General features: G+C 41.4%; 1 protein-coding gene and 1 long non-coding RNA gene across 4 annotated transcripts in view; both read right to left on the bottom strand.

Annotated features, from left to right (window-relative positions):
- Nucleotides 1-26,047, bottom strand: part of ROR1 (receptor tyrosine kinase like orphan receptor 1) — a 157,583-nt gene that overhangs the window by 106,057 nt on the left and 25,479 nt on the right. Inside the window, exon 1 of one of the 3 annotated variants that reach the window (XM_081011756.1) lies at nt 877-975. The exons of the other annotated variants lie outside the window; for them this stretch is intronic. The gene's annotated coding sequence lies outside the window, so the exon portion shown is untranslated. Of the gene's footprint in view, nt 1-876; nt 976-26,047 lie in introns of those variants that run through there. 3 annotated transcript variants of the gene reach the window in all.
- The window catches only part of LOC308480423, a 72,243-nt gene that overhangs the window by 35,006 nt on the left and 11,190 nt on the right, over nt 1-26,047 (bottom strand). The window contains exon 2 of the long non-coding RNA XR_013988101.1: nt 7,311-7,399. This is a non-coding gene — a long non-coding RNA (uncharacterized lncRNA). The remainder of the gene's footprint in view (nt 1-7,310; nt 7,400-26,047) is intronic.

Raw genomic sequence — 26,047 nt, 5'->3', positions numbered from 1 at the left:
TTCCACATGCCTGCCCACTGATACACAGACAGCAATGTCAAATACAGTATTTTTCAGTGAAAACTGCATCCCAAAAAAAGTCAGAGACCAAGCTGTGCACTGGGCCTATCAATGTTTCCTTTATGTGAGAGCCAAGTTAACATTCTTTGATAACAGTTCCATCTCTCAAGAAGTATAAATCACTATCTTATTAAAACCATTTGAAATAAGGAAAGCGTTTTGGGAGCCAAGCATTTATGTAATGTTAAGTGTCCTGCAACTGTTGATGGGATTCAAATGCCTCCCTTTTACTGGCTTTAATTTAGAACTACTACATGAAGCCTATCCAGCCTTAAACCAATTTGTTACTCGCATAAACATATTGAAGCAAGTGCTGCATCTCACTTCAAAAAAGAATTCAATCCGCAAATACAGTACAGTGGTACCTCAGGTTACATACGCTTCAGGTTACAGACTCCGCTAATCCGGAAATAGTGCTTCAGGTTAAGAACTTTGCTTCAGGGTGAAAACAAAAATCGTGCTCTGGCAGCGCAGCGGCAGCAGGAGGCCCCATTAGCTAAAGTGGTCTTCAAGTTAAGAACAGTTTCAGGTTAAGTACAGACCTCCGGAACAAATTAAGTACTTAACCTGAGGTACCACTGTACATAACAGTGCTAAACACAGGGTCGAGAAAGGTTACCGACCCTATGAATATGTTAAATTCTGCTTCTTGACAGGTCATTTTGTATGGGCAGTAACAAAACAAAAACAATGCTTCCCCCCACCCACCCCCGGTTCCACAAGGCAAAAAAGAAATCCACGACATCTAAAGACAGACAAAATGCCACATCACTGTAAGACACTTGCAATTAAAACTTTATGATGTAGAAAATATACCTGCCAGCGTTTGTGTAGGCAGACACCTGCTATTCTCTGCCAGCACATCTTGCTTTCATTTCTCAGCTGCACAGCTCTGGAAGGCGGCAAGCTGAGTGTTCAGTTCCCCATCCGACCTTCTAATTAACAGGCACCAACAGCTAATCTCTACTTGCAATCACTGTATTTGCGTTCACAGTGAAAGTTGCACCACAACTCCCTCAGGAGATCACTGGTTTCAACCCTTTCAGAAGCTGTACACTCCACAAGGGCACCCCAGTTTTAAGAATAGGGAGCTCCTGCAAAAAAAATTTAAAAAATGGACATGTGAACATAATTGTTTGTACCAAACAGGGAATAACAAAGCACCTTAGGCAGCAGCCACCTCAGTTTTTCTCTAGGCATGAAACATTCATACACTGTAGACCTGGGAAATCTGGGCTGAAGTCCCAACTCAGCCTTGAACTCACTGGGTGGCCTTTGCTAAGGCATTAAATCACAGGCTCTGAGTCTAAAACTAGAATAATAAATGATCAAGGTGTGGTTGTATAAATAAACATGATAAAAGATTACAAGGCACTAGTATGCTGATCAATAAAATTCTCCTGGAAGTTTGTGTTTATGATAACGCCACTGTGCACTGGCTCATTCCAGGTGAGCAAAACATGCTGAGGCACTTCACTCTGCCTAGGGTTTAGCTGTGAGTGATCTGTGCAGATCTGTGTGCAATATTTGTGTCCTGTCCCAATTAATGCTCCACTTGCAGGTTTTACGGCATGAAAGTCAGCACTTCATGTTAACAAGCACTTTCTATACGGTATCATGAGTTTTTTATGGTCTACCTCATCATTACCATTGCTCCAACATTTCACATTCATCGCCCCTATGTTAAAATATTCTTATGAATTGTGGGGGGCAGACTCCCCCTCCCATAACCTCTACATTCAGTGAAGGGTTAGAATGTGAGCAAACCCATAAATTCAAGAATTTAGCAAGGCCTGGAAATATTACCAGCTAGCTTTTTCATGAGGCCAGCCTGGCAACAGCTTGCTAGGGGTGGGTCACTGAAGAAACAGAAGGTTGATAACGGCCTGGTTTGTTTGATAATGGTAAGCCATCGCAAAGCATGTCACCACCATGCCTCATTCCAAAGGAACACAAACCTTGGTTAAGTGCCAAGACCCCTGTAATCTTGCTACCACTAGGCAAAATTTGGGGTGGCTTGCAACAATATGTTTGAATATGCAAGTTTCTGCCCTGGTAGACACTTAATGTTGCTTTTGCGGGGTTGGAGGCAAGATAAAGTTTTTCTGATATTGAGTAGCAACAGTAGCTCCAGCTGCTGTATAAGAGAGAGTTGTTAAAAATACTTCAGTACAAGTAAACAAACATAGGATTGTGGTGGAACAAGAGGACACAGATTTCGGCTTCACTACTACTATGATGAGCCACTGGTTATGTGTGAGCACAATTACCACTTATCTTAATTTAGTTCCCCATATTCCTGCAAAAGGCATGTATATTGCTGAATAGGTTTTTTTATACATGTTGCCCATTAAAAGTGCCAGCATGTTGAAAGCCATGCCAGGTTAACACAGAGGCCCCATCCGCACTACAGTTGTACCTTGGATCCCGAACGCCTTGGTACTCGGACATTTTGGCTCCCAAATGCTGCAAACACGGAAGTGAGTGTTCCAGTTTGCAGACGTTCTTTGGAACCCGAACGTCCAATGAGGCTTCCGTGGCTTCTGGTTGGCTGCAGGAGCTTCCTGCAGCCAATCAGAAGCCACACTTTGGTTTCCAAACATTTTGGAAGTCGAATGGACTTCCGGAACGGATTCCATTCGACTTCAAAGGTATGACTGTATAGGGAAATTTATTAATGTTTGATGTTTTATTATGCTTTACATCTGTTGGAAGCCACCCAGAGTGGGGCAACACATATATTATTGTTATTGTTATTATTATTCAGTTCCCAGAGTTCCCTGGAAAGAGGGATGGGTTATAAAACTATCCAGAAATAGGAGGAATGAGAAATTTCTAGTGTAGAGTGGCTAAAGAGACTTGAATGAAAACAAAGCTATCTGGTCTCCTTTTTCTCTGATATTCTTGTGGCAAGAGGTTAGTAGTTTTGCAATAGCACTACTGCAACTGGTAGTTGCTGGTGTTGACTTCACCACAGTCAATGATGGACAATCAGTGAGGAGAAAGACTGCCCCAGTCTTCAAGGAAACCACGTAGAATCTGAAACAATATTCATGCAAAGATCTGACTACAAGGGGATCAAATGCTAATACAAATTGTTACTCCTGTTACCTCTGCCTGCAAGGAGGAATCTGATCTCTTATCAGCAAATTGGACTAAGTTACACATTCTGTCTAGACCTAAGTGACATGTGGGTGCAAAACAAAATACAAAAAAAGGATTTGAAACGTACACCTTGTGGCTGCAGTGCTGTCAACTTTTCCCTTCCTATTGTTTAACTATTTCCTTATGCAAGTGATAACAAGATATTGGCTTATTATTCAAAGCTTGCACCTTTACATAATTTAACATAATTGTTCACAACACTTATTTGGCTACTTGTATCTACATGATGTTTATGGCATGTGCTTTCCATCTTTTCATCCAAGGTCATCTTAATCTGTTTTAGTATTTTAACTTTTGTACTTTTAAAGTAGGGAGTTGTAACTTCTTCTTGAATGTAGTGTTTTATATTTTGTAAACTGCTTTGAGGGTTGTTGGTTTTTTTACCATCAAGCGGTATATAAATTTTATGAAATTAATAAATACAAAAATAAAACTAATATCTACTCTAAGGTATATTGTTGCGTCTCTGATTTATGGTCATATTTTTGTAAATATCTATCCAATTTGGACATTCCCTGCATCCAATGATAAAAAATGAGTTGGTTAACAAATATGCCATGTGCTTGAAATAGCTGTGTGTGATTGTTACCATGTTTTGTAATTTCTGGCTTTCTTCTCACTAGACCCCTCTCAACATTCAGCAATGGGTGCAAGCTTCACATTCCCATTGTACTGAAAGACAGGTGCTTGATTAAAGTACCCACGTGCAAACTACACCTACAAAGGCTACAGCTATCAATTCAATCCTGATACGGAATAAAGGAAAAACATTTCAGGTGCTCTTTTATTAAGAGGCTTGAAGAAAAATAAATCATTTCATGCATCCGAAACAGAGTCAGAATCCACATTCTGGAAAACTTGTTATTCTAGTAAACAACTCTCTCTCTTATGCAATATTTTGTGCCTATAAGGCACAATGGGTACATTTCAACTAGGTAAGCAATCTACAGCTTCTAGGTTACCTGGAGGTTCTTTGGAACTTAATTAGAATCCCAAGAAACTTCCCATGCTATTTGTATTCTTGGGGTATGTGTAGAGTTTGTGTGTAGTTTTTTCCAGGGGGTGAGGGTTGTTTCCATGTGTTCCCAGGGTGTATTTGCTAAAAATGCATCATATGAAACAAATTTTAGATTTCCTATTTGACAGATGGGAAACATGGGCCTTGGCCATGCATGGCAATCCTTTAATAAAATCATATGGCATTGCAAGCAACAACTGAACCAAAAAAAAAAAAAAGTTAAATGTGAGTTTGCCTTTAATGGTGGCAAATGATTAAAAAAAATAGAACTTGACAGTTTTAAATCATTTGGGTCTGACAGGTTGTGCTTAGACACACAGGTGTTCCGCACTAGGCTGACCTTACTCTCAGGGTACATATGTGCCATAAATCATTGAGCATCTTGTAAAATCAATTACAAGGACAAGACATTGTGGATCTGCTCTTACAAGAGAAAGAAAGAAAAGAACCCTACACCTGCACTGCTGAGAGCAGAATCAAACACACAATGATGACATTCTTCTACCTTCCATTCATCCTTCTGATTTATTCTTGTCATTGAAGAAAATTCCCCCATTGTTTCATATTAAAGAACAATGGTGGAAACCAATAGCTTGCAGAACCCCAAGTCTCATTCAAATTATCCTGCATTTGAGGCACTAGTTTCAATGAGCACTGCATAACACAAACAAACAAAACCCACAATGTGAAATGAATGTCTGATTAAAAATCATGTGCCGAGGCCCAGGTTACTAAAAATGAAAGTATTGTTGTAATGAAGCAAGTTCAGAAAGCATCTTCAATTGGATTTGCTATTACAAAGGTATTGCTGTGCAATAAATATTTAATATTAACTTTCTGGATCAGTCTAGGCTGAACCAAACAGTGAACATGGAATATTTATGACTAGTCAGACTGCTGGCTCTTATGCACCTCTTAACTGACATGGGAAAGGCCTTTCTGGTCGTGACCCACATTCCATCTATGAAGAAACATGGTTGGACAATGGCCTTGGTTGGGCTGGGTTATAAATAAATTACTGAGATTGCAAAACGGTTACATTGGTCACATCTTTTAAAACACAATAAAAAGAAAGCATTTAAACTACCTGGGCATACTTCTTGACTAGGAGAGGTCAAGCCAGTTAACAAACAAACAGGTTTAATGTTATACATGGGTAGTGCTGAGGGGTGTTTTCTTAATTTTGAGTCCCCCAAAATAGGGGGCGTCTTATACATGGGGGCATCTTATACACGGAAAAATACAATATACATATATACCTATACATATCTATATTTTGCAGTCTTTCAAAAAGAGAGGGGCTGGAAACTAGTGTGTTGATATACTGATATGAAGAGGATACATATCAGTATACAGAAGCAGCTAAGTTACTATACTGCTTCCTATTTTGCCTATTTCATTCATAGGCAAGTTAAATATGGTGAGGGGGAGTGACGCAGTCCTGCAATGTCAGCAGGTCTGCCGCAATAGAAAGTGACCTGAGAAAGCGCTCTCGGTGTACATATGCATGCAGGAAGCACTTGAGAAGTGCATTCTCGTCACAAAAAGGATTATAACCATTCCAGCAGAATATGGGATGCGGATGACATGGCAATGATATCATTTGTACAGAGTTCCAAAAAGGTGCCTCCACTCTGCACTGAATGCTGTTCATCATACAGTGTGTACATGTGCCCTTAATCTGCCTCTGGTTCCTCCTGCTAATAATAATAATAATAATAATAATAATAATAATACAAAGTAGAAGTCACAAATAGAGCTATCTTGCCAGGAACTGATATGTTTTGCTTTAAAACAGTTGAAAACTTTTAAAGTAAAACATGAAATGCCAGAATACCTTGATTTTCAGTTTTAGCAGTGCTAAGCTGTGCCATCCAAATGTTTGTTTCTTTTTTTAAAAAAGTTTGGCGGGAAAGAGGAAAATAATAGATAGCTAAGAAAATTATGCAAATAATTTACAAATGGAAAAAGCAACAAAGAAATGTTGCTCCCAAGAGGAATGCAATTGAAACCTGAAAAATTCAAGAGAGGATGACAAAACCAGTTCTATGCATTGCCTTAAAATACTCTTTACCTGTTTGGGGAAAGTCTTCTAGGGATTCCATCTACCCTAATGAACAAGAGATTTGGAAAAGCAGGCTGGATTTTCCATCATTTATTCACACACTTGCTTTAGAGTTGTTATCCTTTGCATACAATCATGTTAGCCCAGGATGTGCAATATTTACAAAATATATAAATCAGGATTTTCTTCACTAAATATTTTAGTTTAAAAATTCATGGGGGACAGCAATTTCATAATAATAAACAAGAATGGAATTTATTTTATGTTAATATAGGCACTTGAGACATTTACACCAGACACTGCAAAATAGTCACAGCATATTCATAAATGTCAGGGACTGGCAGAGCTCCGAAGTGTGTGTGGTAGAGGCTGGGGACCAGGAGAGTGACCCAGGAGAAGGGACAAGTAATTTATGGAGTGTGATGCCACCCAAAAAGCAGGAGTCAGGGGCAGGAGGGAGAGTCAAGGCAGGAGGAAAGTACACAGGATGTGGCGGAGGGAGAAGGGATGGGTCATGTGAGGAACGGGCTAGTATATCCCCCCATTTCCCTGCCCCACTGTCTCCTAGAACCAGGAGCGGCTTGAAAAGGGAAGAGCAGTGACGACTTCCATACAGGAGAAGTCTCAGGTTGTAAGCAGGCAACTCAACAGAGGAGGGCATATAAGCCAAAAGAGGGCAGGGGCCCTCTGTTGCTGCAACAGCTCCGTACGGCTAAGACCTGTGGACCCCTGCCTAGAGGCTAAAAGCGTGTGTGTATCTGGAGCACCATGGAACCTGCTGAAGTGTTTTTCTTGCTGATAAAGAGTAAACTAACAGATGTGTGTTTTTTCCTTATCAGGGATGGGCCATGACATGATATGATATTCCAAGATATGGAATACGAACATGAACCAAGTAGCAACCTACTTAGCATAACCATTAATGATTTTGACAGTTCATTTGATGTAAGATGTAAAATTTGATGTAGAAAATTTTGCCGCAACATAAGTTAATTAACTTACATTTACAGAAATGTTGCTTGCAAACTCAGTTCCACCAAACTGAGATACTTTGAAGTAAAGTGACTGATTTGGCTCCAACTTTAAAATGCCTATTGAATAAAACAGAGAGAGAGAGAGAGGGGAAGAAATTCAAACAAAGCCCAGCAAACCAATCTAAGTGATTGCTTTGTTGTCCTGCGAGAAACATTGGCTTAGTTTGAACAATGTGAATATACCCCATTTTCATGCTGCCCCTTCTTTCCATCCATTTCAGCATGCTGCAATAAGCCAGGAAGTAGTCAATCAACCATAGTTTGCCATTTTGACCTAGTGATTATGGTAACCAGGTTTGGAACAAGCCAGTTTCCTGGTTGGATGGAATAGGAAACTATGGTAACTGCTGGGTTTAATTAAGGCATTATTAGAAAGGAGGGAGGGAAGTGCTACATGTGTAAGCAGAAGGCTCATACATATATTGGTTTATAAAGTTGAGATATGATTTCCCAAAGGCAAGTCCTGTTGACTCAAACTAAGTGACAGGCTGCCACAATAGGAAAAAGTATGAATTGTTGCCCTTCTTTCTGGCTTTCAAGTATGAGAATTTGGGATATCAGAAATTAACCCTTAGTGACATTTAATGGTTGATTTAAAACAAAAGCAACAACAACTCCAGCAGGATTTTCTAACAGACTGCAAACTCCAGTTGAGTTAATACAGATACTGATGTAATGCATAACAGGATTTAAGAACAGCTAAAAAAATGAAGCTGGGCAGAAGAGGGAGGCAGATTGAATAAATACATAATACCATAGTCTACTCTTAATCTCTTACGACATCCCAGTGCTAAATTAGCACTGATCCTAACAGCCTTCCTGCTATTATCATAAATTCTAGTAAGGATAACAAGCCTTTTACTGGACGAGTCCAGCTTCTTGTGAGACTATGCCATAAACAGCCAAGTCTGCTTTGCCTTTGCCTTTTCTTTTTGTTGTAGACAAATTCATCAGCTCAAACAATTAAAACTGCACTATGTTTATTTTTACTGCAACATAATCAGAGCATCCTTTTGTTTTTTCAGGACACTGTCTAAAAAGGGAGAAAAGTTTTTAAGAGCAGCAAGGTATTGTTGTGTGTGCACTATACATAGAAAGCTGTGACCCTTGAAGTATGAAACTATGCAAACAGTTGACTTAGAGTATTTCCATCATAAACATTTTGGCAGCAGGAATTTTTAGGAAAGATAGCCCTGGAACAGTGTACTCTATGATTATACAAAAGGAAATTAGAACTTGTGCGTGCTTGGTTATAAGAAGAGCACAAAATAGTCACTAAAGTAAACCTTTCCTCCAGTAACAGTGTATAATAGAATCTACCTGTCATCTGACTAGTAGTGTAAAACAATTCATTATTCAAATATAAATTGTAATAAATAATTTCAGCTTGTTCCCAGCCCTAACAGTGGATCACACGCCCACCTTAAAAACAAAATGAAACACTCCTGTAAAGGAAATTAAGTTGTGAACCACCTAGTCCAATGAGAAGATACATAATTGAAGGTGTGAGGGTTGGACTGATGGCCCTACTACTACTGCGTCAAACCTGGGCTACTCCATGACTGACGTACACACACTGAATAAGGACACCTGAAGAGAAACCTCTACGCCATGCCCTAACAAAAGTACCTTCACTGAAAACCTTCCTCTTACACCACATTGTGACCCTGGGCTTCCAAGGTCAGCAAGAAGCATGAAAATAAAGCCTTCATTGACTTTCAAAACCAACACAAGTTGTCTGAGGCCAAACTAGACATGACACAATCCAAGCAATTTGGGTTGCTGTGTGTGGCATTTGCCTCATAGGAAAGGGTTAAATGAATGAGTATGTGATTGGCCAGTGGGAATGCAAGGGGGGAGTAAAAGTTAGAGTGGGAGGTTTTGAAAGTCAGTTAAGGTTTGGGAGTTGAAGAAGGAAGAGGGAGGATTAGGTGTGGGTTGGTAGAGTTGTATTGTGAGAGAGTGAGAGGAATTGTTAGGTGGAGTCAGATAGATACCGTATTTTTCGCTCCATTGGACACACCGGACCATAGGACGCACCGGATCATAGGAGGGGGAGAACAGGGAAAAAGATTTTTTTTCTTGTTCTCCCCCTCCAAAACAAGGTGCGTTCAAGGTACATTCACCAGAGCTTGTGGGGCTGGCGGTGGGGGGAAGCGCTGCTTTCCCCCACCGCCAGCCTCAAAGATCCCTGAAGCCTTTGGAGCGCAGCGCCCCGCTGCCCTGCAGAGGTTTGCACGCAGCCGTCCCCAAGCTAGAGCAGCGAGACGGAGCCCTCCGTCTCGCTGTTCTGGCTTGGGAACAGCCTTGCTAGCTTCTGCAGGACAGCGGGGTGAAGGCACCCCGCTGCCCTGCAGAAGTTTGCGCGCAGCCGTCCCCAAGCTAGAGCAGCGAGACAGAGCCCTCCGTCTCGCTGTTCTGGCTTGGGAACAGCCTTGCTAGCTTCTGCAGGACAGCAGGGTGAAGGCACCCCGCTGCCCTGCAGAGGTTTGCGCGCAGCCGTCTGCTCTAGCTTGGGGAGGGCTGCGCGCAAACCTCTGCAGGGCAGCGGGGTGCCTTCACCCCGCTGTCCTGCAGAAGCTAGCAAGGCTGTTCCCAAGCCAGAACAGCGAGACGGAGGGCTCCGTCTCGCTGCTCTAGCTTGGGGACGGCTGCGCGCAAACCTCTGCAGGGCAGCGGGGTGCCTTCACCCCGCTGTCCTGCAGAAGCTAGCAAGGCTGTTCCCAAGTCAGAACAGCGAGACGGAGCGCTCCGCAGTGCTCCGTCTTCCTGTTCTGGCTTTGGGCTTAGCAGCGCAGCCTGCATTCGCTCTATAGGATGCACACACATTTCCCCTTAGTTTTTGGAGGGGGAAATGTGCGTCCTATAGAACGAAAAATACGGTAGTTGGGAATAATCAGTTTGAAGTCGATACGAACTAAGATTAAGAAACTGCCAAGAAAAATTAACTGTAACCATAAGCTTGTTCCTGTATTTAAAAATAAACTTGATTATTTGTTAATGTTAACAACTGACTGGACTCCGTGTGTCCCTGTGAGATACGGAGTGGTGGCAGCGGAAAAAGCAACTGCAGTGGTGGCACAGGGTCAATAGACCGTCAAACATGCAGGGGCCCTGTGTGATCACCACACTGTGTATTTGAATGGATTGTGATTGTTGGTAGGAAGATAGGGGAACATTGAGCCACCTACCAAAGTAATCCCATTCTTGATAGAGGGAGCCTTCCTCCTCATGCAAATAGCTGCCAAAAGCACGTCTATCCAAATATTCAGTACGCAAGTTTGGCAGGAGCATGACACCTGAGATCTGGGACAGAATTCTCCATACTGCTCCCATCTTGAAGAAGGAGGGGGCTTCAGACATATCATGGATCATCAGGAAACTAACAGTAGGTATTAAAACAATGCTTCGCAGCTGGTTAAGAGAAATTCACTTCAAAAAAGTCAGTGATTGAAAGAGGCCCACAAATAAAGACAGAATATTTCTGACAGATTCCATAAGCAAGAGCTGCAAATCAATACTTTACACAATTTTGTGACATTTGCAGAAGGAACATATAGAATATGGTCCAAATCCAGTATCCAGCATTTATCCTGGCTTCCTTCTATTTAAGATGGAAGTATAACCAACTAAGACCTGAGAACATTTTTTATAGCTCCTTTTTTCAGTGCTTGAAGTAGTGAGGACAGTTTAAATGTTTAGTGCGGACATAAAACTAAAACAATATCTCTCTGCAATTATTTCAAGTGTTTTGTATTACTTACTTTAAAAAGAAAGAAAATCAGTTAACTTTCAGAAAGTAAACAATGTAAAACTCCTTCAAATAACTCATTAAAGCATTGTTCCAGAGTTTTAAACATCATTCCAGAACTCTGTTTTAGAAACCCTTTTATTTCTTGGTTTTCCCCCCTCCTCAGCAACCCAATTTTCATGCCTGCAAATGGCATCAGTTGATGAAAAGCATTTGTTCCTTTTCAGTCCTAAGTAAAACCAGCCATGTTAAAACAGGTCAGGTAAAACACATACAGCTATTTGATGAGAAAGAAAAATGTTTTACTGTGCTAAGTTAGAGTGACAAGAGAAAATGTCTACCAGCTTGAGGCTACACTTCCTTTTAATAAAGCGTTCTGTATTTATTTAATTAAATAGACAGGAGTTTCCTTCATGGCACCTTACAAACTCATCTGAAAGGAAAGCAGTAATGATTTGAACTAAATTGTGTAGATGTTTTAGGTACTTTGAAAAGTTCGGGTTTTTGGAAGCCACAGTCTCATCTCGCAATCCATTATTTTTACATATTTTTAGTTCTTCAGTCACTCCAAGCAGGAAATCTAAGAGACTCTGAATAGTGCTTTTTGTTCCATATAGTAAGAATTTCAGCAATCTGCCCGCCCACTCAAGTATAGTTAGAAATTTAGTCCAGACGTGAAGAATTTCTCTGTCAGATCTTGTAAATGCCAGCAATTTAACATTTGAGGGCACTGAGAAAACATCTGTGGAGCTCTGAAGCAGACTAGGTTGGTAACTTCCCAGTTTTTATTTGTAACATGAGGGCACTGAGGAGACATCAGTGTAGTCCTGCAGCACACAGGGTTGCTAACTTCCCCATTCCTGTGGGGGCATTGAGGAGACCATCAGTAGAACCCTATAGCCCACTAGGGACTTGTGACAAGGTTGTTAACTTCCCATTCCCTTTTCCCTACAGTAAAGTAAGAAAGAGGTCGCTTAGAGAATAAAAAGCACATGTCCTTTAAAGCAAGACCTTAAATTGCCATGTCATATCATGTACCTCCAGCCCATTTCACATTTGAATATGAGAGCATTCAAAGCAGCTTGAAACAATATTTTCTTTTCTTTTTTTCTTGAAACCTGATCATAGACTGAGCCAATTACTATTTCTTCTATATGATCTCGCACTGGGAGGGAGGGAAGGTCGCATATTTTGAAAGCGTTACTGAAAGGAACTCTTACTCTCATCTCTATTAATACACATTAAAAAAATGATAAGTTGTTCACCATTTTTTTTAAGCAATAGACAAAGGCAGCATGTGATTTATTCCCTTACTGTCTCTTTCCCAACACACAGCATTCTGGGACCTGAGAGTACTTTGCAAGTGAGAAAGGGCCACAAGGCCTTCATTACACATGGCTTCAATGTAATGCGTAGTGTGCCCCTCATTGAGCAAAGACCTGATATCAGGTTCTTAATGAAGATCACTTCTTCTCTGTGGACACAGTCAAAACAAATACAATATAATACCACCATGTTATCACAGCTGGTCATACAAGTTACTCATCCCTCAATTTATTATGTGACTCCATCATTCTTCATGGAAAGAATCCTCGGGAGTCACTGACTGAAGTTGTGCATGTTTCTTATTTCATAAATTGTTCCATCTCAACCTATTCATCAAAGTAGGTAGTGACTATATATGAACGGAATCCCAATATAAAACAATTACAAGTTATTGAAATAATCCTTACTTATCTCTGGCAATTAAAGTCTATCAAAGTCTCCAAAAAGTGTTCAGACACAGATTTTGGAAAACATTCAGAGAAAGAGTAAAAACATAAGAAAATACTTGCTGTGCTCAAGAGAAGTCTTGCATTTTCCGGCAACTGGTCTTCAGAAGCATACAACCTACAATAGTGGAGGCAGAGCGTAGCCACTTGAAAGCCCTGTGCTTCATCATTATCATAGAGCAAGGAAGCAACCACTTGTTGTTGTCTACCTTATCATACGGATATTATACATGGGACAGGCAATGACTGAGAACGGAAACTGTGGAGCCAGGTAAATGAGCTGTGCCATTTAGGAGTCTGCAAATCAAAACAAGCATCTTGAATTGTACCTAGAACATAACAGGAAGGCCAGTGCACTCACTGAAGCATTTACATAGTGTACTCCCTTCCAGATATCCACCAAGAGCAACACTGTGATATTCTGCACTATCACTAAATCACACTAAGGCAGCATAGTCTTAAGAGGAGCCCTGCTGGATCACGCCAGAGGCCTAACTCATCAAGCATCATGTTATCCACAGTAGACAGCCTATGGGAAGTCACAAGAAGGACATGAGGACAACTGCCTTTTCCTGGGAGGCTGCAAAGCAGGCTGAGCAGAGTCTCACGGGCCAGTTAGAGGGTTCCATTTGGCCACTGGGCCTTAGGTTTCCCCACCCCGGCTTATAACAAGGGAAACATCACAGCAATAGTGTGAGGGCACATGTGTATGACAGCATATATAATGCAGCCCTTAAGAAGTCCATATTGGCGGGGGGGGCACTAGGGGTCGCATTGGAAGATGGCCGACAATACCATCTCCCTGACCCACACGGGGTAATTAAGAGGCTGTTATGGGAGTAGGCAGCCTCCCTTGTTGCCCCAAGGAAATGGGAAACACTGTCCTTGCCTGCTGTGCCCATAAATCACCCCCTAATTCGAAAGAAGGGGGTGAGGGCCCTAGGCAGAATGCCCCCGTGTGGACCTCGGCTCTCCTGGACGCTGTCTCTGATCGCGCACTAGTTGCAGCAATTTGGAATAATTAATTACAAAAGAAGCAAATGCACATATTTCAAGTGAAGAAGGGGAGTGAAGTCTGCTAATTTAAGTGACCTCTGCGAAAGAAGACGACAGGTTGGAGAAACAGGAATATTTTACGATGAAGATACACCAAAGGCTGGGTATGTTGACAATGGGACTGAATGGGGGGGGGACCTTTTTTACTTTCCTTCTATGTGATTTACAAGAACCCCTCCTCATTAGAACCGTCGGTTGAACTGACCCAAACAGGATGATTAAGGTCTGTGTGGAGATAAACTTTAACCAAAAGTATGCTTTATGGAGATCGAGAAGCAATAAGAGCTTTTGGGAATGGCACAGCAATTAATTCGGAGTCGCCATCTTGCCAAAGGATTTATAGCCGGGAGGAAGAAAGGACTTGTTTTCAGACTGCATTCCTGGTGAATCTCCTCAGAGGTTTTGAGAAAGGAGGCAGATTGGTGAAGATTAATGACTCTAAGACTGTTTTGATGTATGGAAGTGATGTTATATGGAAAATGTCTGGATATGGCTACTGGATAAAAAAAATAATATCCACGCAGGATTACAAAATGTTCTAACCAGCTTGTGGAGACTATCAGAGGTCACAAAGAGAAAGGAAAAATATATGAAAATAACAACAAGAGATGTGGAAAAACAATAAGAAAGGACTGGATAGTACTGTGAACATCATAAGGTTAGATTTGTGGACATTAAAACAGCAGTAAGAAGCAAGAAGTTGATTGGATCCCCTTCGGAACTTGAAATCTGGGTACCCCCAACAAAAATTTAAAATTCGGCTGTGTAATTTGGAATTTATGTAATTTGGTTTGATTTGATGTGATTGGTCGGTTAATAAAAAAAATTCTTAAAAAAAGAGAAGTCCATGTTGGCTGTGGCTGCAAGGTTACAGGTTAGCCGCCTCAATAGCAGGCATGCCTTCTTCTACCATGAATTAGGGAGCAAAGCACAGAAATTATTATGCAGCTCTGAAGACCAACGCGGACATATGGTAATACTTAGAAATCGCTCTCATGCAAGGCAGTAGAAAAGACTGAAATAAAAGGATGGTATTGCACTTTTTATTTTTAAAAAGCAATCTCTCTCACAACTATTTTGTGCTTGGTTCAATCCATGTGTGACAAATTTAGTAGGCTGAAACACACTAGTGAATGTGCCAACATATACACAGATTGCGACTTCTTTGGGGGGGGGAACATTTAAATCAAAACATAACTACTTACCAACTATACATCTCACCATGTATATCCATTACTACAATCAACTTTTTTTTATAATAGAGATGTTTCCTTTCAAAGCTGAAAGTACTTGCATGTGCAATCAGTATTTGTTATGGGCATGCACAATCAGTGTTTGTTACAACACTACTGTGTTGGATACACATACACACTAAGATGGCATTTTCCCATTTGGGAAAAGTTGAAACTGCAAAAACATATTTATGATGTGGGAAGAAATCTATTCTTAATTTGTATGACAGTTATACTGAATAATTAATTCCCAGAGGAGAACTTAATATGGTTGTGAATGTAAAGGAATTCAAGTTCTCATAATCTCAGAACACAGCCAGCCAAACACCATGGAATTTGCTGAGAACGTAACTTCGGGTCCTATAGACTGCATCTTCAATTTTTAATAATGATGGTGGTGGTGGTGATTTTTAAAAAAAAACAAAAAACTTTTCCAGAATATACAAATTGCTTTTTAATGAAATGATTTTCATTCTAAACACATGCAAATAAAAATAGATTGCCAAAGCGAAAGAAGTGCTTCTATAGAATATTTCCCCATAAACCTAATGCTTAAAAGTCTCTAACTCAAGATACCATCTCATTTCACAATGTACAATAGCAGGAAACTATTTCCATTCGAAGCCAGACTATTTATTTAACAGAATTTGCATTAATCATAAAAACCCCTAAGCAGTTTACATAAAATATACATTAAAATTATTGATATTGTAAAAAAGATTGACCTAAACATTAAAATATAAATATAAATAAAATCAGCAATTAAAAATACACATTATAAAATAAAGTTACATTCACAGCATATTTACATATCTGGGTAGGCTTGCCTAAACAAAAAAGTTTTTTTGCAGGTGTCAAAAACAGTACAGCACCGACCTAATGTCAATGGGCAGAGAATTCCACTTCTCCTTAGAAGTGCAGAACAAACATTATGAGCTACTTGCAGTTTTGCATACTGAAGTGGTCAAGTGAGATATGGGGGAAGACAATAATAAACTCTACCCATTCCAATATATCAGAAATGTTCAGAAGCAGAACAATATCCATCAATCAGTCCATGATGGTCCCCTAAAGGTAAAGGTAAAGGGGCCCCTGACCGTAAGGTCCAGTCGCGGACGACTCTGGGTTGCGGCGCTCATCTCGCTTTATTGGCCAAGGGACCCGGCGTACAGCTTCCGGGTCATGTGGCCAGCATAACTAAGCCGCTTCTGGTAAATCAGAGCTGCGCACGGAAATGCTGTTTACCTTCCCGCCAGAGCAGTACCTATTTATCTACTTGTACTTTGACGTGCTTTTGAACTGCTAGGTGGGCAGGATCTGGGACTGAGCAACGGGTGCTCACCCCATCGTGGGAATTCAAACCACCGACCTTCCGATCGGCAAGCCCTAGGCTCAGTGGTTTAGACTACAGTGCCACACTACTAAAAGTACTTACATAGAGATGCCCTCTGAAATCTGGGGGGGGGGGGGTGTTTCAGAGGACAGGGCTCTTGTATCATATGTGTTAAGAGCAGTAAACCCACAACATGATTTACTTATGTGATTGCAGCTTTGCGCAGGTGGCAGGAAAATAAAGAAATGGAGAACAGCAAGAAACAGCCAGAAGAGGCCACCCAAGATCTTGCGAGAGCTCATGAAGAACCCATGAGATTTCATGTGACCTTCCCAGAGCCTAGTAAGCAAGGTAGACCTCTGGAAGACTGTGGGTGGATCTCTCAGGAGCCACCGGCTTCCAGAGGCCTCATGCAATCTTCCCAGAGCCTGCTAAGTTAGGGAGGGGGCAGTTCTGGGGTCTTCCTAGCTTTGTGTAATTTTTGCACATGAACCCCTGGAACATAACCCCACAAACATTTCAGCCTACTGTTCAGTTTGTGGTGCTGGAATAAGAAATGCTGTATCTGCCAAATACCCTGATCTACCTAGCAAGAAGTGCAGGAGCACTATTCCTTTTTAAAAAAATTGTCACTGTACCTGAAATTAAGAAAGCTAATTTTTTGCATAGATCTTGGTTAGGCTTGTGTTGGAATAGTCATTTGGAATATGGATACTATGCTCAAGAGTACTCTGTTGTTAATCTGGAATGTATGAAAACACAATATGCTGGAGCCATGTAACTACCGGTAAGTGCAGAAAGGAAATGGATGCAAATAACCATTTGACCAGCATCATAATACATGGGCTCTATAGCAGTTCTCATAATGATGCTTTTACAAGAGGTTGCACAAGCTCTTGAGCCAGTGAAAGGCCATATTTGGATTTTGTTTCATTTTTCCTCCCACAACAAGTTGGCATGAGGTGAGTGGAAGACACTTTCTGCATGCCGAAGAATACCTTGGATCCAACCCAATACTGCTGTGATAATTAAAAGATGTCTCCAGATAAAAGAGAATGTCACTGAGGCAGTCTGCCATCAGAAAAAAAATATATATAATGTCTGAAAGCTATCAAAAGCATGGGGTAAAAAACCTTCAAAATATATCTGGATAAGTGAAGCGTTCACAGATTTCTTTCATTCCTTTTCAGTTCACTCCTGTGTAGAAACCTCACTATTACTACACAGAACAGAAGCAGATTCATCCCCAGCACAATTAACTTCTCTGTTTAAAGAAGTGCTAATGACACTAACGAAGTTTGCCAGCTCAGCCAGCTATCAATTAGCTACTGTGTCTGGGGACACAGTCATAAAGCCATTAACACAGTGCCCACTTTAAGCTTTGAACTTCCTCTCTGCCACCCCCCTCTCCAAACCTAGTAAGAGGGGAAAAAGAAATAGAAATATTACTTTCCTCAAAATGTGTGCCTAATGATACTGCACCCATATTGAACAGGTATCTAGGTTAAAGCCCTGCCCTTATCATAATTGTTATTTGGACTTCCAAAACCATTATTTAACCTATAGACGCAAAGGCTGCTGAATGTCCAAGACTCTGCTGATTATTAAAGGAACACTGCAATAGATAAAACCAGTTTGCTTATTTTCAAAAACATATTTACTTCAGCAGGCCCATTACTAGCTTACTAAGCTCGCCTACATTCTACATAGGAATGGGCACACTTGTGTGTGTCATATAAATAAGGACCGCATAGCTAAGAAGTGGACGAATGATTTCCACAGTCGAATGGCTGTCAAAGAATTTTTGAAATATTAAGTTTAAAATATCCATACGCAAACATTCTTTCACATATTCTAGAAAGCATGTACAATGCTTCATTTGTAATATAGAAATGCTTTCAAAATTCAGCAGATTTGAGCATAGTTATGTGATCTAGAAAGGTAGAGTCATCTGGAAGGCAAGTACTATACAAGTACTGTAATAGGATTGCAAAGGGTGACCAGTGAAGGCTTACACAATTCCCCAGGGCAACTATGTATAGTAAAAATGTATAACAGTATTGTAATGGTTCTAGGGGTTGCTCGTGCGTAAGCCGGTGCAAACACCTGGCTGGATTGCCTGAGTGAACCTTTTCTGTCCGGACAGCCACTCACCCGTGGCTGTCTCAATCGCTGGCAGAATCCGTCAGTGGGCGTTTCTTAAACTTCTTCCAGCAAAGAAGCTCTTTGACGCCTAGTCTCCTCCTACTTTCTCTGCGCAAAAGGCTTCTGCGCAAGGAGGGCGTAGGCAGCGGAGGAGCTCTACTCTCCCCGCTGGTCCCCGGCAAGGAGTCATGGGACCGCCTCGCCGCTTCCCCCATCTGCCCCCCTTCTCCACTGGTGCTAAGCTGATTCTCTTCCCCAGAAGATGGGCTGCCTCTTCCAATCCCAGGGCGCTCTCCGGAATCCCTCTGGATTTTGCTCTCTCCCTCCGGCACTGATGGCAGTCCCCTGACAAGTATCTAACACAAACAAACTTCATTTCAGGTGAACTAGTTTGCCAGCTGGATCCCAAAGCATGAGAGCTGAGTTACCGGTACTTCGGATTATGGCAGCAAAAGAGTAGATAAAACATTTGAGCAACAAAACTTTTTCCCAGGCCAAACAAGATGTAGATAACAATGTAAAGATTACGTGAACTGACTGATGAACAGTGTAGCACCACTACAGTTCTATAACATTAATCAACTTTATTTGTTTTAGAATTTCCAGCCCTGCCTTATATACTTCAGAGAGTTCTCAAGGTAGGCTACATAAATTACCTATGACACAGTGGGGAACCTTTGACCTGCCAGATGTTGCTGAACTACAACTCCCATCATCCCTATCCATTGGCCATGCTTGCTGGGGCTGATAGGAGTTGTAGTTCAGCAACTCCTGGAAGGTCATAGGCTGCCCACTCCTGGCCTATGGAATAAAAACTATGATAGAAAGGCAAACTATGATAAAAAAAACAAGTAACTTAACATCAACCCACAGCAACATTCAAGTAGCTCAGATCAAGCAGGAAATATAAGCCCCCAGAAAAAACCGTATCAGATCCACTTAGGAAGCACATGCTACAATAAGGAGGCAGTCACCAAGGCAGCCTTGTGTGTTTCAGCCATCCATCTCACTCCTGAAAACTTGGCATTTTGATCCCTGTTTGTCCCACTGGGGACGAACAGCTAATCATCAAATGGCACAGAATACTTCATGCCTTCCAACACTTCAATTTTAATTGACACTGCACAACGCCACATTTGTGACATTTTAGTGTCATCCAACTCTTTTGACATTTTCCTGCACCAAGACTTGGGAACTATCAGTTAGCAGCAGGCAGCCAAGTTAACTGGTGATTCCTAAAGGAATGCAATATTCTTTATCATAAAGAGTATTTAAAAAGAAAGGGGGGGGGGACATACACCAGAGCTGCCTCAAGGAGTCAGAGCTACAACAGATGAAGAACCCAACAGTAGCTGTGGTCTTTTCAGAGGCATGAACAAAAGTGACACATGGAGCCAGCAGGGGGCCTGTAGCATTTGATACACAACCAGTAAGAGAAGCATAAGAAAAGAAGCATAAGAAAAGCCTTGATGCTTTGTTGCCAGAATCAATCTGCTGCCCCAGGACAGAGGAAATACTTTCCTTCTTTACAGTGTTTTAAGATCTATTGCAAGCTGGCTTAATGGCATCTTAAAAATAAAAAAGAAAGATTCTCCTTCAAGTAATAAAAGTTTAATTTCATTTCGTCCCTTTAGTTTGGGTCATGCTTAATACAACTGAGAAGTAGCGAGTCAAACTGAATGAAAGCAGAGCAAACAACAACAATGAATGGCTCCAAGTGCCCTCTGTATCTCCTTTTTGGATTATCTGCTTTATATATATATATATATATATATATTTCCACTACACAAGAGGCCTTAGCAACTCCAACCACCCTCCCTGCTTCTCCTCTCCACGACTTACTTTTAACTCCTACATGCACAATTTTTGTGTTTTGTGTTATTGTTTTGCTGCTGCTCAAAGTGCTACCAGAGGTCTCTGAGAAACCCAATAAGATTTTTTTTTTAAGATTTTGGACACAATGATGGAAGGGGGGGATAGAACTCTCTCCCCCCCCCCCGCACTATTTCATTCCAAAGCAGAAACAGGAGACTCCCTGATCAGCAGATAGCTTATCATGTCTACAGAATACCTGCCTCCACTTAACCCTCTGGGGCTTTCTGCTTCAGCTGGTCCTTTCAAACAGGGTTTGTAGATCAACAGGTACTCTAAGTTCTTCAGAAACAAATACTCTCTCTTCCCTTCCCCCACTAAATAATGTCTTAGCTAACAACTTTCAATTCTAATACAGGGCTTCCATCTGTAAGGCTTTTTTCCAAAAGGATCCAAATGAGGTCTCACAGCAGAGTTGGAACAAGGCAGATTTGTTTCTGTCAGTTCAGATACCCTTTTTAATTCTACAGAAGGGTATCTGTGATGGGTCAAGAGTTACACAAATGTTCGAAGCACAACACTCTGTTTGATGTTATGGATCCCTTTTATCATGGGCCTTCAAGGAAACCTGATGTTCCAGTCATGAATGTTTCTGCATTTTAGAGAATTTTTCACAAGACTGTGAACAATAATATAAAGTTAAACAAACATATAACAGTAATATGTTTTTAAGTGTTCCAATGAAACACGAAAAGTCATTTCAAATTAGTCATAGATGAAATAATAAAAGTCAGCAACTAATAAAACAAAGCACCAGTCCAAGATTACCAAGATATAGCGGAGCCAAACAGTAGAAACCAAAGCCACCAATTGAGCTCTCCTTCAAAGAGGAAAACTTTGAAAAAGGCAAGTCTTCAAATATTTCTGCTTTCAAGTATTCACTTCCTATTGTGTCCAGCATTCATTTTCTTTTTTAAAAAAACAACAACATGCAGCACAATGCTTTCATTTGAAAAACACACACATTATTTAGCAGCACACAATTTCATGTGATCTTCAAACCACCCACTGCATTTATCTAAGAGTCTGTGTAGAGCCCCTGGAGATTAGCTGCTCAGCACCTTGGGACCAGTGAAGGAAAACATCAATAATTAACTGTATCAGTACAATGGCATTATGATGCCATCACAGGCAGAGGCACCAGCACTAATGTTAAGGCAATATATTACACAGCTTCATGACTCTACACAATGTGTATTGCCACTGTAGGTGCCAGCATTTGACTTGGATTTATTTTCTTAGAATGCAACGAGAATATTTTAAATCTCAGCTATGAATGTTTGAAAATTCGCTTTCATTGTACTATATACATTAGTTAATGCCTTCTGAAACGCACCAGCCCAAGTTTTGAAAGAAAGAAAAAACAGCAAAGGGAAGCAGTGTAAATGCTGTTGCATAGAAACTGAATGTTTTCCAAGTCCCTTTCCCCCCTATTCTGACAGAAGACAGCATTATAGAAAGCTGGAATTAAAAGTACAAAAGGTAACAGAGCTTGGTGGGAAGTTAAGATGCTTGACTAGCCTGTTTAGAGTGAAGCAGAAAAGCCCTATTAGCGCCCTGCTGTTTCTGCCAAACCAGGCCAATCGCCCTGTGGGAAGACTTATCATTGTTAACTCTCTTTGTGATGCATAACATTCAGTTTGCTGCAAGCTGAAAGGGTGCTCTAAGTGCAGAGTTTTAATCACTTTGAAATTAACCATTTATTTCAAGGCAAATAAACATGACTGTGCTAATATCAACATAATGATATTTTAAATACCCATAAAAGCTGTGTAGTTCTTGTACTATATAAGCCATTTTGAGCATTGGTATGTACAATTTTGGCACATTTGCGTGGCGAGTTCCCGCCCCCCACCAGGATAAATAAAGACACAAGACACCATAATTTAAGGTTAAATGGGCGAATTAGGCCACAACTTTATTGAATTCAGGAATGAGAGGCATTGGCTTAGGCATTGGTCCTATCGACTATCCGGCTCCAGCCCATTTGCTGGAGACACAGGAAGGGTTAACACCATAGAGGGGGAGTCTCCTGCTGAGGCACGTCAACTAGGAGCTCCCCCGGGTCACCGCTCGGGGGCGTGCCTTTAGCCCACACCTCCATAGGCTTCGGACAGGGACACGCCCCCCGGAGTCCTTTATCGGACCACCCTTCGTTCACTGGGGGGAGGTGATGGCGTTCCTCCCCCCCCACATCCTCTTAACCCCTTCTTACCAATGCCTAACCGCCAATGCCGAGGAGTTGTGACGAGTTGCTACGAGGTAGGCGAAAAACCAAATGCCTGTAAATTGCCAATTGGGAAAAATTCCTACCATGCCCCTTGTGGCGACAGACCGAAGTCCATAGCAAAGTCAGAGACCTACCTAAAGCCTACCCAAAGGGAGGGAGGGTGGGAAAACGGGGCTAGCCGGCGAAAAGAGGGCGAGCCCCCTCTCCGCCGGCCCTAAATAGGGCAAGCCACCCCCCCAGCCAGCCAATCGGCTGGCTGGGGGGGGGGAAGACGCGTCCGGGATTCCCCTGCTTTCGCGGGGGCTGAAACCAGCCCCCGCTCATGTGGGGGTGGGCGTGAAGCCCGCAACCCCACCTCCTGGGCAGGCCGGAAGTGGCTTTCTGCTACACTCACCACTGAATTCAGTGGGGCTTACTTTTGAGAAAACATCTATGCAATTACATTGTTCTGATCATGTACTGCTTAAGAGCATGTACTGCTTCGATTCCCTGAAGACCAGAATATAGTGTCCTGTGTCCAGGAAGAGAAGTTAGAGGTTATCCTGTATTAATCAATGCTGTACAAGAGATTATCCATTATTTGACCCACCTAGTATAGAGATGAAGATGGAGGTCTGGCTGTCAGAGGTGCACTGCCTAGCAAATGCCCTTTGTGCATGCAGCGTGGCAGAAAACATTCATCAACAGATCAGGGCTTGCATGTGAATGAACATTTACTTATGTGATGAGACAAAAATATAGAACTTAACCAGTGCTGACATTAGCAGGTGACCATAGACATGAAAGTGAGGACCTTATGAACATGGTGTATGAGGAAGTGGGAAAATGCATGACAAGGGTGGCTTAAGGTGTTGTTTAAGATCTTAATATATTCATAGTCACAGGATACATTGCTGAATTTTTGGAAAGTCATTGGCCTGTAAAACACTAATTCATATAACACTAATTCATGATTTGATGGCCCTCTGTCATGTATGCTTTTCTTGAGATTCCTGCATTGCAGGAGGTTAGACCAGATGGCAGCTCTACTATTCTAGGACTCTATTGTTAAACCATAGTTTGGTACTATGAGTGAACCTTCCTAAGTAGCTTAACTGTGGTACGTTTACTTCCAACAAAACACAAACTGAAGCCATGGTCTGTGGTCTCCTCATGAACCTTGGTGTATTATGTACAAACCCACCACCCTTTTTAAAACTGTGATTATTATTATTTTGGCTACTCCATCCCAAATGCTTATTGAATTATAAAGGCATTGGGCAAGACCACCTGGAAAACAGACTCTGGAGTGACAAGCTCTGGCTTGTATGATCTTCTGTGGGAGAACCCACGGATAAATTGTGATTTGTTGAACAGATCATGGCTTTGTATTATGTGCAAACCAGGCCACAGATCAGAATGCATACACTGTTTGGCCGATACCATTATATCATTTGAATTTCATTTAAAAAAATACATATTTCAGTATTCACTGGGCGGCGACTGGTGAAAAATTTTAAACTGCCGTCTGTTCTTATTTCTCTCAGTGTTTGTATACCAATTTTTAAATCAACCTTGTTCTGCAGAAAGAGTGGGAGGGTGAACCCTGAATCAGTTAGTGTCAACCTACATAATGTAAACAGTTTAATTTTAACAAGGATTTCAGTTTATATTTCATGGGTAGCAACTAATCTTTCCTTCTTCAGTTGGCAGTAACCACCTCTTCACAGGTTTGGGAATTTTTCCTCTCTGGCAGCATGACAGAGCTGTCTTTTGGCTGCAATTCCATCATCTGTTTATCTCCACCACCACCATCAAGAATCCAGTGCAAGGCTTCTTTTACTGCAAAATCCGAAAATTCAGACTCCACAGCACGCTATAACAGCCTCCCCCAACCTCGTGCCCTCCTCACCCCTGTTGGGAGCTGTAGCCTAAAACATATGAAGGGCAACAGTTTGGGGAATACTACTGTAGAACGTTTTTCAAATTTCCCTCTGTAGGGAGTTGCCTGCCAAGTAGCTCTTTTAGACCTACTGAGGAATCCCTGGGTATTGTGTAGAGGAGTGTTTCTCAGTGGGGAATGAACCTTCCCCTCAACATGAACTGAGATTTTGATAACAATGGGTGGGGAGAGGCTATGTCTGTAGTATTTAAGAAAAAAGGAGTATGTAGCTACTCGCCAAACATCCGTGTGACATGTATTTTGAGCCTGAGAATTTCTGCTTGTGCAACAGCACATTCTCTCCTTCTCCCCTACCCACCCCATCACAAATCTGTTCTAGGGGTTCCTCCAACCCTCTGGGGCAGATTTAGAGCAGGCATGGTGTATATATTGGGGGAAGCGGAGTAAGTCCCATTGTACGCTCATTGGGCTAGCTATTAAAATACTGCCCTATATTTGACACACCTCTCACCTGTTGCTTATTGCAAATGTAATTCAGTGGCATGTTGTAATTAAAACAAATATAGAATACATAGTGCAATTACTAGAAAGCAAGGCAGTTAAACTACAAACAAATAAATTCCGGAACTAAATCTCAACATAAGCAGGGACAGGCAACTCCCAATTTATGCAGGGATTACATTCCAAGGCACCATGCATTTAAGAAACATCATGTATATTTGAAACACTATTGAGAAAGCTTGCAAAGAGCCTGTTCCGCCCCTTTTTGTGACGTTTTGCGGTCACTTCTGGGTTCAGCACAATGCACGCATGTGTGGTCCTGAACATATCAGACACACCTAAAACGGTCGCTGCCTGTATTCAACCCTTGTCAAAAACTGAAGAGAGTAGGTGCCAACTGTATGCCAGAGGGAATGCAGTCACAGAACTAGAAAGGCTCTCCCCCTGCTAAAGATGGCACAGCTAAGAGAGGCTCTCTGGCAGATCTTAGCAGATGTCCCAATATGCAAATAGTCACAGAAAAGTTATTTGTTTAAAAATATGCAATTTAAATATGTTAAACAGCATAATTATTAATACCATTTTACCTAGAATTGAGTAATAACTGAATAAATATTTCTCCACAATTTGATGGTCAACAATTTTACAGCCTTGTTGTTATTTGTTTGTTATTATGGTATTTTTTATGTTTTTATATTGTAAATCACCCTGTGATCCTTGGATGAATGGTGGTATAGAAATTTAATAATAATAAATGATTGTTTTGACAACTTTGCCAAGTATTATTTTTTTATAATAATAAAATAAGACAGAGGTCCTATGGCTGGGTCGGGATGGCATGGGGATGAGGGACCAACTCCCTTCTCTTGCGGGGGCCCAATTAGTGCCATTGCCTTCCGCTAAGAGTTTGGGTGTAATCCTTGACGCCCCC

The sequence above is a fragment of the Podarcis pityusensis genome (assembly GCF_964106645.2).
Source record: "Podarcis pityusensis genome assembly, chromosome: 6".
Lineage (NCBI taxonomy): Eukaryota > Metazoa > Chordata > Lepidosauria > Squamata > Lacertidae > Podarcis > Podarcis pityusensis.
Note: the sequence above shows the minus strand (reverse complement) of the source record. Positions and strands in the feature narration are given on the sequence as shown.